Source organism: Berghia stephanieae, chromosome 12, assembly GCF_034508935.2.
Source record: "Berghia stephanieae isolate SIO BIC M18660-M18661 chromosome 12, UCSD_Bste_1.3, whole genome shotgun sequence".
Lineage (NCBI taxonomy): Eukaryota > Metazoa > Mollusca > Gastropoda > Nudibranchia > Aeolidiidae > Berghia > Berghia stephanieae.
The window spans coordinates 2,068,459-2,088,935 of NC_088371.1; positions in this window are offsets into that span (position 1 = coordinate 2,068,459).

Sequence of the window (20,477 nt, forward strand, 5' to 3'; positions counted from 1 at the left end):
AGATGACGTCATTCGGGTCTTTGTTATTGTTTTTTGCCATCCGCGTTTATGAGTAATGCTCACTGAACTGTATTAACCCGACTATAAATGTTCATGGATACACACAGTTTTGTGTGTTGGTCTGTTATACTTCCGGATGGCAATGTTATGAGCTTCTTGGTCAAGCGCATACGATCTTTATTATGTTTACGATGGCTTTGGTTCTAGTGTCAGGCTATATGTTAACGATAGCTACGGGTTAATACAGCTTAGTGAGAATTACTCATAAACGTGGATGGCAAAAAGCAATAACAATAACAAAGACCTGAGTGACGTCAACTTCGTTCTATCTAAAGACACTTAGATAACCACGCCTCTCGGACAGTAGTCATAATGTAAACAATGGCAGTGATTGGTAAACATCACGAACTGCACAGGTTTTAGTATCGATGGTATGTGTCTCAGTAAAATACCCACAGTTCTACCGCTTGATCAATAGAACCAACACAGAATACTAAGTATAAATTTAAACGTTTATAAAAATGATCGAGAAAATCGTGTGATAACTAGTCACCCATTTGACAGTATAAAAACAATAACAATGATCAGAGAGAGGTCGCTTTCATTCACATTATTGTTTATAAACAACAACCATGTTTGTCCGAGCACACGTGAAGGTGTGTCACAAATTCCATATTTTGATTGGTCAAATATCTTCAGGTTAATAATCATCGTTCTGAAGACCAGAGGTCAAAAACAAAAAACAAAAACAAAACCCCACACACAAAAAAGAAAGAAAGAAACAAACAGACAAAAAAAAAAAAAAAAAAAAGAATCCCACAAAAAATACAGATCAGAAGACAAGAAAACGAAAACATAACAAAAACATATCAAAGAATGAAAAATGCAAAAAACTAAATATAACAGCATAAAAAAACTCTATTAACAAAAAAGAAAACAGAGAAAAAACATCAAAACCAAAATACATAACACGGCTCTAACCCGTCCTTCGGCCGACAATAACACCCCCCCCCCCCAAGTAAAAACTGTAGACTAGGAAGGAATTTAACATCAAAACCAAAATACATAACACGGCTCTAACCCGTCCTTCGGCCGACAATAACACCCCCCCCCCCCCCCAAGTAAAAACTGTAGACGAGGAAGGAATTTATACATAACACGGCTCTAACCCGTCCTTCGGCCGACAATAACACCCCCCCCCCCCCCCCAAAGTAAAAACTGTAGACGAGGAAGGAATTTAACATCAAAACCAAAATACATAACACGGCTCTAACCCGTCCTTCGGCCGACAATAAACACCCCGCCCCCCCCCCCCCCCCCCCAAGTAAAAACTGTTGACGAGGAAGGAATTTAACATCAAAACCAAAATACATAACACGGCTCTAACCCGTCCTTCGGCCGACAATAACACCCCCCCCCCCAAGTAAAAACTGTAGACGAGGAAGGAACTTAACATCAAAACCAAAATACAGAACACGGCTCTAACCCGTCCTTCGGCCGACAATAACACCCCGCCCCCCCCCCCCCAAGTAAAAACTGTAGACGAGGAAGGAATTTAACATCAAAACCAAAATACATAACACGGCTCTAACCCGTCCTTCGGCCGACAATAACACCCCCCCCCCAAGTAAAAACTGTAGACGAGGAAGGAATTTAACATCAAAACCAAAATACAGAACACGGCTCTAACCCGTCCTTCGGCCGACAATAACACCCCCCCCCCAAGTAAAAACTGTAGACGAGGAAGGAATTTAACATCAAAACCAAAATACAGAACACGGCTCTAACCCGTCCTTCGGCCGACAATAACCCCCCCCCCCCCCCAAGTAAAAACTGTAGACGAGGAAGGAATTTAACATCAAAACCAAAATACATAACACGGCTCTAACCCGTCCTTCGGCCGACAATAACACCCCCCCCCCCCACAAGTAAAAACTGTAGACGAGGAAGGAATTTAACATCAAAACCAAAATACATAACACGGCTCTAACCCGCCCTTCGGCCGACAATAACACCCCCCCCCCCAAGTAAAAACTGTAGACGAGGAAGGAATTTAACATCAAAACCAAAATACAGAACCCGGCTCTAACCCGTCCTTCGGCCGACAATAACACCCCCCCCCCAAGTAAAAACTGTAGACGAGGAAGGAATTTAACATCAAAACCAAAATACATAACACGGCTCTAACCCGTCCTTCGGCCGACAATAACACCCCCCCCCAAGTAAAAACTGTAGACGAGGAAGGAATTTAACATCAAAACCAAAATACATAACACGGCTCTAACCCGTCCTTCGGCCGACAATAACACCCCCCCCCCAAGTAAAAACTGTAGACGAGGAAGGAATTTAACATCAAAACCAAAATACATAACACGGCTCTAACCCGTCCTTCGGCCGACAATAACACCCCCCCCCCCCCAAGTAAAAACTGTAGACGAGGAAGGAATTTAACATCAAAACCAAAATACAGAACACGGCTCTAACCCGTCCTTCGGCCGACAATAACACCCCCCCCCCCCAAGTAAAAACTGTAGACGAGGAAGGAATTTAACATCAAAACCAAAATACATAACACGGCTCTAACCCGTCCTTCGGCCGACAATAACACCCCCCCCCCCCCCAAGTAAAAACTGTAGACGAGGAAGGAATTTAACATCAAAACCAAAATACATAACACGGCTGTCACAGTAAAGATTGTTCACAATTATCTTATTAAATTTTATTTTATTAAGAACTGAATTCATCTCACTCCAGTTATATTTCGGTAGGCTTAGATAAACTTTACCTTCTAATATTAGATCGTCTTTCCTTTTATAGCCTTCCCTCGAATTAATTTCTAATTAGTGAATACTTTTCGTTCTACATTCTGTCACGTAGCCACTTATTATAAAAGCTGATAGGTCTAACATTCGACACTCACTTTCTCTCCACAATCTATGCCGGACGGCCAGTCGCTCTATTCCTATATATATACTGGAAGATTTTTATCTTTTGGGACTTTGTAGATATTATATCTACACCATTAAGACGCCGGAGCTTTTAACTTTGATTGTATAATCTTCAAGGATCAAACCCAAGCCCGCTGTCAAAGGACTTCACAATAACTTCTTACCAATTGCCTGGAAGTGGAATTTTACGAGTCCGATCCTGTTATCAGAGGAATAGATCATCCAAGCCCATCAACTGCCTGGAAACGTAAACTTATGAACCTGACATATTATCATAAGTTACGTAAAATATTCATATCTCTATTTGTAACTGCCACGATCACTGTTTATCTCTTTTAATTAAATTTCATCATTATTTTTATTTCATTGTAAACAAATCGTTAATTGTTTTTCATTTATAGTAACTAGTAAATTCTGGGGCCTCATTCTACATATATCTTTATGCATAGTCGAGTAGCTCTTTACTCACTTGAGACCATGACATTTTGGAGGGGACACATATAAAGAATTGAATTTATTTAGTTACTTATATCTATTTAATCTAACTTTAAAGTTTAAATTGTAAAACTCTTAATTGCCCCACTTGATCATATTTTAATTGAACTCCCTATTTACAGGATTCATTTTTTTTCTTTTTCATTTCTTCATTTAAATGGAATAGCAATTTATCCATTCATTCTTTCATTCAAATTGAATAGCATTTTATTGATTCATTCCTTCATTCATTTATTCATTTATAAATTATTCATTCATTCATTCATTCATTCATCCATTCATTCGTTTATTCACTCATTTATCCAATCATTCATACATTTATTCCTCCCTTCATTCTTTCATTCATACATTATCCATTCATTCATTCATCTATTCACTCAGTTTTTCATTCATTCATTCATTCCTTGTCCACTTTGTTATTACATCACTCATTTCATTTTGTTGTTTGCCTTATTCATGAATTGTTTTCAATATGTTTACATTCCATAACGATTCATTCACCTGTCATCCAATCACTCAGTGTTGTGAACACATTTTGTAACTATTGTAAATCTTACGATATTTTATTGTTTTGTATTTCAGACATCACTGTTAAACACTCTTCAATGCCTAATTACAATTGTTGAACAACCATTGAACAAGAGAGAGGTCCCAGCCACGAACTGAGTTGGTAAATATATCCTTCATTATTCTCTTTTACATGAGTTGGGCATCACATAGTAACTATAGACATCGTGATTAGTTTTGCATAGTGATTTGTTTTAAATGCATTTTTGGCATATTACTGTTACCGAAAACCACTTATATATTATGTTCTGAAAAGTGAGTCTTTAAAAACTAAATAATAATAAAAGGAGTACTAGCCGTCGTGTTATATTTAGTGATAGATAACTTGGGATTATTTTGGCATCCTATTATTGTTATCACACTCTAGTATATTAGCGTCATTGCGAATAATTGTACACAAACTAACGACGAGTCACACACATTGGTGATACATTTTTCGTAGTAACATAGTTTAGAGTACACGCGATTGACACATTGTTATTGACACAAGTCATAATAACTCCGCATTGTATTGACACATTGCTTTATAAGATATAACGATAAAAGGCATCAAATTCAACATACATAATAAGTTGAAATAAGAGAGAGAGATTTCTAAAAATAGAACAGTTCATTCCAGTAAGTGTAAATAAATAAAAGTCAGTAACAGTATCCTGTCAATATAATATATATAAAATATCGTAACTAATTTATTGCAACATGGAAGCATATAAAAGATACTTAAGTCTCGCAAAGGACTTAGAAATACCCCAGGAAAGAATATTTTCATGGTGCGAAGAGAAAGTAAAAGAAGAAAAAGAACATGAAGAAAGAATTCGTAGAGAAGAAAATGAAGAAAGAATTCGTAGAGAAGAAAATGAAGAAAGAATTCGTCGAGAAGAAAATGAAGAAAGAATTCGTAAAGAAGAAAAAGAACACGAAGAAAGAATTCGTAGAGAAGAAAAAGAACACGAAGAAAGAATACGTAGAGAAGAACGAGAAGAAAGAGTCCAAGAAAGGGAACTAAAAAGACAAATAGCTTTAGCAGAAGAAGAAACCAAAAGGACCCAAATGATGCTGGAAATTGAAAAAACAAAAACCGGTCATGAAAGAAAACATAATAATAGTGATGAATTTTTCGTGAAACTTCCACGCATGCCAACATACGATGAACGCTCAGACTGTCTAGAATCCTTCTTACACCGATTCGAAGTTCAGGCTAAAGGTTATCGTTGGCCAGAAAGCAAATGGGCCACAGCCTTGATTAACTGCTTATCTGGAGAACCGCTAAAAGTTTTCTATACCTTAACAACTGAAGATGCAGATGATTATGGTAAAATTAAAGACGCTCTACTAAAAAGATTTAGATTAACGGAAGATGGTTACCAGGAAAGGTTTCACACTGCAAAACCGGAAAGTGGAGAAGACTTTAATACATTCGTGAACCGAATTACTCAATTTCTAAATCGGTGGCTTGAGTTGGCAAACGTAAAACAAGACGACTTTGCAGGCCTTTACTATCTCACGCTGAAGAATCGAATCTATCAAGCTTGCAACCCAGATTTAGTCGCATTCTTTAAAGAGAGAAAGCCAGAAAACTTGGACAAATTAAAAATCTACGCAGAAAACTTTAACAGCGCACATCCATTGACACCCCTTAGCAGAACATTGAAGGAACCATACTACGCTGCCGCTGCTCAGAGTCCAGGTACACCTAAAGTTCAGTACTCAAATAGAACGAGCCGATCAATCACCCGGAACACGCAAGTGAAACAGGATGATCATAGTAACAAACCATGGAACAAACAGTTCAATAGAGACCATAGCCGATCCTATCAAAACAAAACAAGAAATAGCACTGACAATAATACTGAGTATAAGAAAACCAACAAACCTATAATTAAATGTCAATATTGTGGAATGAAAGGCCACACAGCAGACAAATGTTACAAAATCGTGGGATATCCAAAAGAAACTGCAAATGCATCACTCCAAACAAGTGTAAACAATCAGACACGAGTAATGTCAGGAGAAAATATAAATGTGTATTGCGTGAAAGGTATGTCACTTTTAACACAAACTCACAAATCAGGATCGCTATTTTTTTGTGAAGGCAAAGCTAATGGAACTGATTGCAAAATATTGAGAGACACAGGATGCAGTACAGTAGGAATAAAAGCATCTTTGATCAATGACGAAGACAAAACTGGAAAAACGGTACAATGCATCACATTCAGTGGCACAGTCGAAACCTTTGAAACAGCTAATGTGTATATAGAAACACCATACTATACAGGAATAGTGGAATGCTGTATACTTCCCAACCCCGTCGCTGATGTTATTGTTGGCAATATAAAAGGTCTTAAAGACAACCCAAAAGATGTAAAAGAATGGTCATTAACCCAAGAAACAGCTTGTCTAGCAGAAACAAGAAAGATGACTAAGACAACAGAGAAGCCAATGACTATTTCTCTTGAACCACAACAATTTGATAGGAACACGTTCATTGAAGAACAGAAAAAGGACCCGACTTTAACTTCATATTTCAATATCGCAGACAAAGGGACGAAATCAAAAGTTGAATACATCATTGAAAAAGATATTCTGTTCAGGTTACATAGGAAAAGAAACAAAATAGCTAAACAACTGGTCACGCCGAGTATTTACAGAAACAAAATCCTTGGAATAGCGCACGATTCAATAACTTCTGGACATCTTGGGAGCTCTTCCACATTGAAGAGAATATCCGAGAATTTCACATGGCCTGGAATTACTAAAGACGTCCGAGAATATGTGAAATCGTGTGACACATGCCAAAGAAGAGTCGCAAAAGGCAGAATACCGAGATTGCCATTAGAGACAACCCCAGTTATTGAAAAAGTTTTTCAAAAAGTTGCAATTGACATTATAGGCCCTTTAACAAAATCAGATAGAAACCATACACACATACTAACACTAGTCGATTACGCAACCAGGTGGCCAGAAGCGATAGCATTGAAATCAACTACATCGGATCACATAGCTGAAGCATTGATGACAATTTTTACTAGAATAGGCATACCAAATGAGATACTGTCGGACAATGGACCCCAATTCACATCACATATTATGCATGAAACCATGAAACTCATGGGAATCCAACACTCATTCACAACTCCCTACCACCCCCCAAGCAAATGGTCTTTGTGAAAGATTTAATGGCACTCTAAAGAATATGTTAAGAAAAGTGTCAGCAGAAAAACCAGATGATTGGGACAGATACTTACCAGCAATCCTATTTGCATATAGAGAAATACCCCAAGAATCTACAGGCTACTCCCCATTTGAGTTGATGTATGGACGATCACCTCGCGGCCCGATCAATATAGTAGCCGACATTTGTAAAGGGAATGAGGAGGACAATAACGAAATTATGTTTGCTTACGAATATGTAAGAAACCTGAAAGACAGAATAGAGGACACATGTAAGCTAGCACAGGAATCCGTCACTAAAAAAGCAGAGAAATACAAGGAATACTCCGATAGAAAAAGCAAGTCAAGAAAATTTGAGATTGGTGACAAAGTAATAATACTCTTACCCGATGACTCGAGTAAACTTTTAGCTACATGGAAAGGACCATTCAAAATAACAGCAGTAAAATCTAATGTTAATTACGAGATTAAAATGAACAACACAACAAAGACATTCCATGCAAATATGCTAAAAAAGTATTTTGATAGAGACACAGTGTCGCAACCTATGTTTACTAATATCGAAGCTTCAAATGCAGGATCAATCATACCGTTGGTCATGGGACACAGACACCCGAGACAGAAAAACAAACAAAAATCGCACAATTGCAACCACCTAAGACAAAAAAAGAAGTACGCAAAGTACTTGAGCTCCTAAATTTTTACAGGAAATACATTTACAACTTCGCGCACATCGCGACAACCGCTAACAAATCTGACAAAGAATGGGTCACCGAACAAAATTGTTTGGACAGAAGTGTGTCAGAATAGCTTTAACCAATTAAAGGCATTACTCTGTTCAGAACCAATTCTTAAATTACCCGACATATCAAAAGAATTTGTTGTAAGAACTGACGCGTCTGATAAGGGCATCGCAGGTGTACTATTACAGGAACATGAGGGAACTCTACTGCCTTGCTTATATGCAAGCAGAAAATTATTGGACAGAGAATCACGATACTCTGTAATAGAGCGTGAAGGCCTGGCCATCGTCTTTGCTTTAAAGACATTCAGCAGATATCTACTGCTAAAAGAGTTTGTGGTCGAAACGGACCATAAACCACTCACGTACATAAGAAATAACAAAATGAATAATAGTAGAGTACTAAGGTGGAGTCTATTTTTGCAAAATTACACTTTCAGTATCTCTCACATACCAGGCTGTGAAAATATTCACGCCGACCTACTTTCTCGATTAGTGTAAACACGTGAGAAGGGTATAACTTAACCTCCCATGCATACTGTTAGTTACCTCGCAAACTATGCCAAATCAGAACGCACAATTTCGATAATTTTATTTGTAAACATGATGACCCAACTTAATGTAACATTGAGTATTGTTTGGATATATATACCATACCCATTCATGATTTGGGAAATCTTCTCTTTATCTATTATTGTTATGAATTTTCACTCATTTATGATTAATAATTGAAATGTCAATATTTCATTTACATTTTCATTCATTTCATTTAGTAAATTACCTTCATATCATCGACTTTAATCATGCTTCATTGCCATCATTATTGTTTATCACAATGATTTGTAATCACATTGCCATCATATTGTTTATCACAATGATTTGTAATCACATTGCCATCATGTTGTTCATCACAATGATTTGTAATCACAATCTTTCATTGTTATTGTCACCCATTCATATACCTACGTTAATATAAACATTTCCATGTCTAGTTAATAAATAATTTAATTGTAGCACAAATCATAACAATGGATTAATGCTAGAGTATCATGATAGTAAATTTACTTCCGTTTGTAAAATCTATCTTTCCCATAATGGTTAAAGAGTATATTTTAAATGTGGGTGGGGGGTGTCACAGTAAAGATTGTTCACAATTATCTTATTAAGTTTTATTTTATTAAGAACTGAATTCATCTCACTCCAGTTATATTTCGGTAGGCTTAGATAAACTTTACCTTCTAATATTAGATCGTCTTTCCTTTTATAGCCTTCCCTCGAATTAATTTCTAATTAGTGAATACTTTTCGTTCTACATTCTGTCACGTAGCCACTTATTATAAAAGCTGATAGGTCTAACATTCGACACTCACTTTCTCTCCACAATCTATGCCGGACGGCCAGTCGCTCTATTCCTATATATATACTGGAAGATTTTTATCTTTTGGGACTTTGTAGATATTATATCTACACCATTAAGACGCCGGAGCTTTTAACTTTGATTGTATAATCTTCAAGGATCAAACCCAAGCCCGCTGTCAAAGGACTTCACAATAACTTCTTACCAATTGCCTGGAAGTGGAATTTTACGAGTCCGATCCTGTTATCAGAGGAATAGATCATCCAAGCCCATCAACTGCCTGGAAACGTAAACTTATGAACCTGACATATTATCATAAGTTACGTAAAATATTCATATCTCTATTTGTAACTGCCACGATCACTGTTTATCTCTTTTAATTAAATTTCATCATTATTTTTATTTCATTGTAAACAAATCGTTAATTGTTTTTCATTTATAGTAACTAGTAAATTCTGGGGCCTCATTCTACATATATCTTTATGCATAGTCGAGTAGCTCTTTACTCACTTGAGACCATGACAACGGCTCTAACCCGTCCTTCGGTCGACAATAACACCCCCCCCCCCCAAGTAAAAACTGTAGACGAGGAAGGAATTTAACATCAAAACCAAAATACAGAACACGGCTCTAACCCGTCCTTCGGCCGACAATAACACCCCCCCCCCCAAGTAAAAACTGTAGACGAGGAAGGAATTTAACATCAAAACCAAAATACATAACACGGCTCTAACCCGTCCTTCGGCCGACAATAACACCCCCCCCCACCCAAGTAAAAACTGTAGACGAGGAAGGAATTTAACATCAAAACCAAAATACAGAACACGGCTCTAACCCGTCCTTCGGCCGACAATAACACCCCCCCCCCACAAGTAAAAACTGTAGACGAGGAAGGAATTTAACATCAAAACCAAAATACATAACGCGGCTCTAACCCGTCCTTCGGCCGACAATAACCCCCCCCCCCCCCCAAGTAAAAACTGTAGACGAGGAAGGAATTTAACATCAAAACCAAAATACATAACACGGCTCTAACCCGTCCTTCGGCCGACAATAACACCCCCCCCCAAGTAAAAACTGTAGACGAGGAAGGAATTTAACATCAAAACCAAAATACATAACACGGCTCTAACCCGTCCTTCGGCCGACAATAACCCCCCCCCCCCCCCCAAGTAAAAACTGTAGACGAGGAAGGAATTTAACATCTAAACCAAAATACAGAACACGGCTCTAACCCGTCCTTCGGCCGACAATAACACCCCCCCCCCCCCGCAAGTAAAAACTGTAGACGAGGAAGGAATTTAACATCAAAACCAAAATACAGAACACGGCTCTAACCCGTCCTTCGGCCGACAATAACACCCCCCCCCCAAGTAAAAACTGTAGACGAGGAAGGAATTTAACATCAAAACCAAAATACATAACACGGCTCTAACCCGTCCTTCGGCCGACAATAACACCCCCCCCCCCCAAGTAAAAACTGTAGACGAGGAAGGAATTTAACATCAAAACCAAAATACATAACACGGCTCTAACCCGTCCTTCGGCCGACAATAACACCCCCCCCCCCCCCAAGTAAAAACTGTAGACGAGGAAGGAATTTAACATCAAAACCAAAATACATAACACGGCTCTAACCCGTCCTTCGGCCGACAATAACACCCCCCCCCCAAGTAAAAACTGTAGACGAGGAAGGAATTTAACATCAAAACCAAAATACATAACACGGCTCTAACCCGTCCTTCGGCCGACAATAACACCCCCCCCCCCCCAAGTAAAAACTGTAGACGAGGAAGGAATTTAACATCAAAACCAAAATATATAACACGGCTCTAACCCGTCCTTCGGCCGACAATAACACCCCCCCCCCCCCCCAAGTAAAAACTGTAGACGAGGAAGGAATTTAACATCAAAACCAAAATACATAACACGGCTCTAACCCGTCCTTCGGCCGACAATAACACCCCCCCCCCCAAGTAAAAACTGTAGACGAGGAAGGAATTTAACATCAAAACCAAAATATATAACACGGCTCTAACCCGTCCTTCGGCCGACAATAACACCCCCCCCCCCCCAAGTAAAAACTGTAGACGAGGAAGGAATTTAACATCAAAACCAAAATACATAACACGGCTCTAACCCGTCCTTCGGCCGACAATAACACCCCCCCCCCCAAGTAAAAACTGTAGACGAGGAAGGAATTTAACATCAAAACCAAAATACAAACACGGCTCTAACCCGTCCTTCGGCCGACAATAACACCCCCCCCCCCCCCAAGTAAAAACTGTAGACGAGAAGGAATTTAACATCAAAACCAAAATACATAACACGGCTCTAACCCGTCCTTCGGCCGACAATAACACCCCCCCCCCCAAGTAAAAACTGTAGACGAGGAAGGAATTTAACATCAAAACCAAAATACATAACACGGCTCTAACCCGTCCTTCGGCCGACAATAACACCCCCCCCCCCCCAAGTAAAAACTGTAGACGAGGAAGGAATTTAACATCAAAACCAAAATACAAACACGGCTCTAACCCGTCCTTCGGCCGACAATAACACCCCCCCCCCCCCCAAGTAAAAACTGTAGACGAGGAAGGAATTTAACATCAAAACCAAAATACATAACACGGCTCTAACCCTCCTTCGGCCGACAATAACACCCCCCCCCCCCAAGTAAAAACTGTAGACGAGGAAGGAATTTAACATCAAAACCAAAATACAAACACGGCTCTAACCCTTCCTTCGGCCGACAATAACACCCCCCCCCCCCCCAAGTAAAAACTGTAGACGAGGAAGGAATTTAACATCAAAACCAAAATACATAACACGGCTCTAACCCGTCCTTCGCGCGACAATAACACCCCCCCCCCCCCAAGTAAAAACTGTAGACGAGGAAGGAATTTAACATCAAAACCAAAATACATAACACGGCTCTAACCCGTCCTTCGGCCGACAATAACACCCCCCCCCCCCCCAAGTAAAAACTGTAGACGAGGAAGGAATTTAACATCAAAACCAAAATACATAACACGGCTCTAACCCGTCCTTCGGCCGACAATAACACCCCCCCCCCCCAAGTAAAAACTGTAGACGAGGAAGGAATTTAACATCAAAACCAAAATACATAACACGGCTCTAACCCGTCCTTCGGCCGACAATAACACCCCCCCCCCCCCCCAAGTAAAAACTGTAGACGAGGAAGGAATTTAACATCAAAACCAAAATACATAACACGGCTCTAACCCGTCCTTCGCCGACAATAACACCCCCCCCCCCCAAGTAAAAACTGTAGACAGGAAGGAATTTAACATCAAAACCAAAATACATAACACGCTCTAACCCTCCTTCGGCCGACAATAACACCCCCCCCCCCCCAAGTAAAAACTGTAGACGAGGAAGGAATTTAACCTCAAAACCAAACCACATACCACGGCCCTAACCCGTCCTTCGGCCGACAATAACACCCCCCCCCCCCAAGTAAAAACTGTAGACGAGGAAGGAATTTAACATCAAAACCAAAATACAGAACACGGCTCTAACCCGTCCTTCGGCCGACAATAACACCCCCCCCCCCCCCAAGTAAAAACTGTAGACGAGGAAGGAATTTAACATCAAAACCAAAATACATAACACGGCTCTAACCCGTCCTTCGCCGACAATAACACCCCCCCCCCCAAGTAAAAACTGTAGACGAGGAAGGAATTTAACATCAAAACCAAAATACAGAACACGGCTCTAACCCGTCCTTCGGCCGACAATAACACCCACCCCCCCCCCCCCAAGTAAAAACTGTAGACGAGGAAGGAATTTAACATCAAAACCAAAATACATAACACGGCTCTAACCCGCCTCGCCGACATAACACCCCCCCCAAGTAAAAACTGTAGACGAGAAGGATTTAACACAAACCAAAACATAACACGCCAACCGTCTCGGCCGTACACCCCCCCCCCCCAAGTAAAAACTGTAGACGAGGAAGGAATTTAACATCAAAACCAAAATACATAACACGGCTCTAACCCGTCCTTCGGCCGACAATAACACCCCCCCCCCCAAGTAAAAAACTGTAGACGAGGAAGGAATTTAACATCAAAACCAAAATACATAACACGGCTCTAACCCGTCCTTCGGCCGACAATAACACCCCCCCCCCCCCCCAAGTAAAAACTGTAGACGAGGAAGGAATTTTAAACATCAAAACCAAAATACATAACACGGCTCTAACCCGTCCTTCGGCCGACAATAAACCCCCCCCCCCCAAGTAAAAACTGTAGACGAGGAAGGAATTTAACATCAAAACCAAAATACAGAACACGGCTCTAACCCGTCCTTCGGCCGACAATAACACCCCCCCCCCCAAGTAAAAACTGTAGACGAGGAAGGAATTTAACATCAAAACCAAAATACATAACACGGCTCTAACCCGTCCTTCGGCCGACAATAACACCCCCCCCCCCCGCCCCCCAAGTAAAAACTGTAGACGAGGAAGGAATTTAAGGCTAAAACGTTCCACGTTCAGTAAATTGTTTTTGTTTTTTTTTTTCTAATAAAAATAATATTCCTCTTACTAATCATTGTCTCTTTCTTTCCTCATTCCATTTTCCACGACGATCAATGTTGTTGTAGGCTGAACTCCTGCTGTTCTCAAATCCGTGCCATTCCACAATCAAGAGTCAACCATGTAATGAACCAAAAGTCAAACTCTATTAAAACTCAACCTCTCGTCCCAACGCCCAATCAAACTATTGGTTGGTTTTACTGACAGCCAGTCTCGTTGTAAAGGCTAGAACACACATTGCCCTCTGGCAGGTGACTTTTTAAGACAATAAAAATTGCAATTTTAGAGGTGGAGAAACACAATGCTGAGAAACAATACGAATAAAACTGATATAATAATAACAAAATAAAATAAATCAAAATTGCAATCACCCTATGCTAGTGTTTTTACACCCCCCCCCTTTTTCCCTTTTATTAGATGTTTAAAGACTGCTGATCTTGCTGGGTCATTCAATTCACACAGTTAGTAGGCCGATCTCCCTGCTGTGCTAAACACGCGTGTCATACCAATATCAACAAGCCATCCTGTAATGAACCAAAAACCCAACTGAATCATAATTATCTCGTCCTCTTTTTATGTCCCTCGCTTCACTCAATCTGTTATAAATAGGATTCAATATTCTGCCATTGTTCCGATAGTTTAGAACCAGTTAGTAAGTTACTATGCGTCATTTCGAGGGAAGTGACGTCACGACCGTTGAAGCCTATTTGTTTTATGAACAGGATCACCATCGCCGTGGAAAGCATAAGAAAATATGTTGTACAATGAATGTGACAGGTGACACCTTGAGACAAAAATTGTAGTGTTTTGGCTAGGATGTGTTCCTTCAGATCATCTGGACCATAGAACCAGAGTCCATAGCGGTTTCTATAAGGTTAATTGGACAATAAACTGAGCTGACCTTTATATAGATAGAATGCGCTTGGCCAAGGAGTTCACAACATTGCCATCCGGAAGTATAACGGACCAACACACAAACTCTGTGTAACCATGAACTTTTATAGTCTGGTTAATACCGTTTAGTGAGAACAACTCACAAACGCGGATGGCAAAAAACAATAACAAAGGCCTGAATGACGTCATCTTCGAACTATCTATAGCGCAATATCCACTAAATGTGCTCAAAGCGCTTTACAAGGGGTCCCTGGTCAACAGCAACATTTAACATGTAGGACGGGACATAGCGCCTGTTAGGCGATATTACAATTTTTCGGACAAAGACAACTCTGTTAACGGCCAGGTACTCATTTTACACCTGAGTACGGTGAGAGAATGTGATTAAAGGGCCTTTTCCAAGGACTCAACTATGCGCCGAGCCCGAGGCTCGAACCCAGGACCTTCAATTCCGAAAGCGAGTGTCATACCACTAGACCACATAGTCGCACGATACAAATAATTTGCGACACTTTTGGATTAAACACGCTTTTCTCATCTATTGATTCTGACAAATGACAAATGTCATCTTGAGACAAACATTACAGTGTTTGGCTGGGATATTTTCCTTTAGAGCATATGGCCCCTCGAATCAGAGTCCATAATGGCCATACTCTGGAAAAAAAAACATATTTGAAAATTTGGCCAGAAAACTCGTCCTTCAAATATCGATCGATTTAAATGACTCTCATCTTGGCAAAAACTCTCAAACCCAGGACTTCCGCGAGCTGAAAAGCATTGAAGAACACTACATAAGAGTTGTTGAGATGAAAGCGTTTGAAATTCTCAAAGACAAGACACATCCTTTAAAATATGAATTTACTCTCCTGCCATCTAGTGGACGATATTTGGAGACAAAATGTAGAAGAAATATCTATAAATTTACTTTCATATCCTCTGCGATTAAAACGACACGTAGTTTTACAGCACGCTTAAAGAGGGGATTTCTTTAAATTATCGATGGGAGACCCCATGAACCCCCCCCCCCCCCCCCCCCCCCCCCTGAATCCCTCTTCAACCCTAACTAAAGATGCTGTAGCGCTGATAAAACAATGTTTGGGCTAAAAGATTAAGTAATATAATAAAACTGCAATGAAACTACGGAAGTCCTCCCAAAACAAGAAATAAAGCTATGTAACTAAGTATGATTTTTGAACCTTATAAATATACTCACACGTCAAAATGCCTGGAAACAATAGAAACTTCAATCCCAGAATTAACCAAACCATCCCGCGCTGAATTATCTAACTTGAATAATAAAGCCACAATAAAAGTTTTTGTTAAAATCTCAATTCAAAGCAATACTGCATTTGGATTGTGTACTCACTAAGTGTGTTGTATGTTAAAAACAACACACTGGATGAGCACGGTTTGATTTTATAAGTCAAAATACGATCTTATCGACTTTAGCACACGGCATGACTAGGTGAGTTGTTTTCACTCTTCAAGACAACACAATGGCAGAAACATTGGACGAGAAACTCATTGAGATAGAATGAAGTTGACGTCGATCAAGGCCTTTGTTATTATTATTATTTTTTTTTTTTGGTGCCATCCGCGTTCATGAGTACTTCTCACTAAACTGTATTAACTAGACTATAAACATTCAAGGTTACACACAGTTTTGTGTGTTGGTCCATTATACTTCTGGATGGCAATGTTGTGAGATTTTTAGCCAAGCGCAACTATATCTTTTTATAAAGAAACGGACAATAGCAATTGCTTGATACCCTTTGGATAGGACGCTAGTCTATCGCAAAGTACTATCCGCCAGATCTGTCAGAACCAACTACCCAATCACTGCTGGGTGGACAGGAGGGTCAGAAAAAAAATCTCAACTGCACCCGAGATCGATCTTGGTCCCTTTGATTGTGAAGCGAGTGCTCTACCAACTGAGCTAACGGGACCCCCGTCTATAATCCCTAACCCCAATTCATGATTTTCTTGAGTCCTTTAGTCCATTGGTCCAATGAAGCCAGAGTTTATACCGGTTTCTATAGCGTGAAATGGACAATAGGAATCGCTTGCTACCATTGTGATAGGACGCTAATCTATCGTAAAGCACTTTCCACCAGATCTAACAAACCCAGCTATCCAATGACTTTGGGTTGACAAGGGGGGCGGGAAAAAATCTTGAATGCACCATGAAAACTCTTCAATAGTCGAACGTCACTTCCTTCCTAATGACGCATGGTAACTTAGTAACACTGGCTCTAAACTAAGGGAACAATGGCGGACGCCCGTATGAAATATTTCTCCGGTGAGCATAAATGCGTTTCTAGAGGGAAAAAAACCCATAAATTTGATCATGTTTTGACTTTTACACATTCTGATCAAAAGGCATATGAAAAGGGAATGAAAAGTTCTAGCCAGCATGAAGAATAAAAAGTAATGATTTTCTTTGTTTAGAACCAAGATGGCCGCCGTTGCCTGGTGGCGTGATATCAGACTACTGAATCCTATTAATCATGGTCCCGTTGCGTTTGAAGCGAGTAATCTACCGACTGAGCTATGGGGACCCTTGAACCCAATTAAATATTTATAAACAAGTCAGTCTTGGCCTAGAGACGTCAAGAAAACTTTGCATTGATGCTATGCGTGTAGGAAAAAACAACATCCGACATCCAGATATAGCGTGCCAACACACAAAACTATGTGTGGCCTTGAACGTTTAAAGTCTGGTTATTAGAAATTAGTGAGAACTACTCACAAAGATGGTGGCTAAAAACAATAACAAAGAGCTGAACGACGTCAATTTCGTTCCTTCTATTGAAAGGTGACACTTTAAGACTGTAATTATCGTCTTAAAGTGTCACCTTTCAATAAAAGGAACGAAAAGAAACACTGAAAAACTGTCACTCAGGTCCGCTAAGGCTCAATGGTAAAACGTGGAAATAAGAAACTCTGACAAATCATTAAATCTCTAAAAACATTTTAAAAACTTGAGCTTTTACATAGAGCAATATCCACTAAACATGCGAAAAAACGTTTTACAAAGGGTCCCTGGCCAACAGCAACACGTAACATGTAGAACGAGACATGACGCCTGTTAGGCGATATTACAAATTTTTTTTTCGACAACGCTGTTAACAGGCCAGGTACTCATTTTACATCTGAGTACGGTGAGATCATGTGAGTAAATAGCCTTTTTCAAGGACTCAACTATGCGCCGAGCGAGGCTCGAACCCAGGACCTTCCGATCCGAAAGCGAGTGTCATACCACTAGACCACATAGTCGCACTGTCTATGACACACATTTAAGGTAGAAAATAAAACACTGAAAAACTGTCACTCAGGTCCAGTAAACTTCAATTGCAAAAATGTGGAAATAAAAAACACTGACAAATCACTTAATCTCTATAATTGTTTTATTGGTGGGACAATGGCCATAGTTCAGTAAGATCTATAGGGGGAGTAACAGGCATCATTTCATAGCAGCTATCCATTCATTGACCACAAACGTCATTCATTTGGACAATGAGATAAGGCCAGTATCTTCTCTGGTTGCTTAGGATGAGACAAACTCCCTGCTGTGCGCTCTACTCGTGTCAAACCACAGCCAATAACACAGACAACCCCACAATCACAAATGAACCAAAAAGTTCAACTTTATGAAATCTCATCCTGTTGTGATGAATTCTTCTCATTGACTCCACCGATTAAAACAGCCACTGGTTTTGTAAACAAGTCAAGTCTTCATGTGGAGTCTTGAAGAGAATACCGTCACTGAAAGGTGACACTTAAAGACGAAAATTGCAGTGTTTAACCGTAGCCATCGTAAACTTATAGCCTGACACTGACTAAAAAATAACGTCAACAAGAAAGCAAATCGTGAGTTGTATTCAACAGTTCAACCAATGGGATCACTTGTTTCCTTGAGTTCTACTAACGACAACTCACTAGACGGTGCACAAACCTACAAAATGACGTCAAACTGCCAGTCCTAGAGGGTTCTAGTGTCAGGCTATAAGTTAACGATGGCTACGGGCCACCCCACAATCACAACAAATGAACTAAAAAGTTCAACTCTATTAAATTTCATCCTTTTGTGACGAATTCTTCTCACTGACTCAGTCACAAAGACTCACTCGGCCAATTAAAACAACTCACTGGTTTTGTAAACAAGTCAAGTTTTCATGTGGAGACTGAAAGAACACACCGTCACTGAAATATGACACTTAAAGACGAAAATTGCAGTGTTTGGTAAAGATTTAGGACAGAACATAAAAACATCGGAAAGAAGGAACGAAATGGACGTCACTCAGCTCGTTGTTATTGGTTTTAGCCAGTCATTTCTATGAGTATTTCTCACTAAACTGTATCAATCAGACAATAAACGTTCAAGGTTACAAGATTTTGTGTGTTGGTTCACCATATCAGATGGCGGATGTTGTGAGTAATTTATCTATACGCACAGCGTCAATAACAAAACTGTCCTTGATGACTCGTTACAATGGCAAGCAAAAAAGTGACTCATCGAGTCAAAATGCCAGAATGAAGAAATGTGAGTTAAAGCTTTAAAAAAATAATTTAAAAATTGAGCTTTTATATAGAGCAATATCCACTAAAAGTGCTCAAAGCGCTTTACAAAGGGTCCCTAGCCAACAGCAACACTTAACATGTAGAACGAGACAGGACGCCTGTTAGGCGATATTACAAATTTTTATTTGGACAGAGACAACGCTGTTAACGATCAGGCACCTGAGTACGGTGAGAGAATGTGAGTAAAGAGTCTTTTCCAAGAACTCAACTATGCGCCGATCGAGGCTCTAACCGTGGCCTTCGTAAACTTATGGCCTGACACTGACCAAAAAATGACGTCAAAATGCCAGTCTTTTGCCACAAAAGAAAACAAATCGTGAGTTGTATTCAATAGTTCAACCAATGAAATAACTTGTTTTCCTGAGCTCTACTAACACTCACTAGGAGGTGCAAAAACCAAATAATGATGTCAAACTGCCAGTCGTTTTGGGTTTCAGTTTCAGGCTACGGTCTAACCTGGGATCATCCGATCCGAAAGCGAGTGTCATTTACCAAAAGACCATACAGTTAAAATTATTTAAAATTTTTAGATTAAGAATTATTTAGATTTTTTAAATGTTTTAAATGCAAAATACACTTATATTAATGAGCTAAATATTTATTTAATTTTAACTTTAATGTTATATGCACTTTAATGCGGGAATCATATTTTTAAGCGTAATGTTTAACCCGGCATATTAACACTGCTTGGAGACGTGCAGCTATGTGGTTTAGTGGTATGAAACTCGCTGTAGGATCGGAAGATCTTAGGTTCGAGCCTGGCTCGCCGCATAATTGGGTCCTTGGAGAATGAAGGCTCTTTACTCACATTCTCTCACCGTACTCATGTGTAACATGACCGTTACCAGTGTCATGTCCCGTCGTAAATGTTAAGCGTTGCTGTTGCACAGGGACCCCTTGTAAAGCGCTATGAGCACGTTTAGTGGATATTGCACAATATATCAAGCTAAAAAACTTGTTACAATAAAAACCCACTGACAAATCATTAAATCTCTATGCTAGTTTATTGACTGGACATTGGTCATCATTTCAATGTCACAGCAGCCATTTAATTGATCACAAAGGTCATTGATTTCTTCTATGGGACGGGCGGGACAGCGACATCTATGCTGTTCCAGGAGGATGAGCCAAACTCCCCGCTGTTTTGTCGACTCGTGTCAA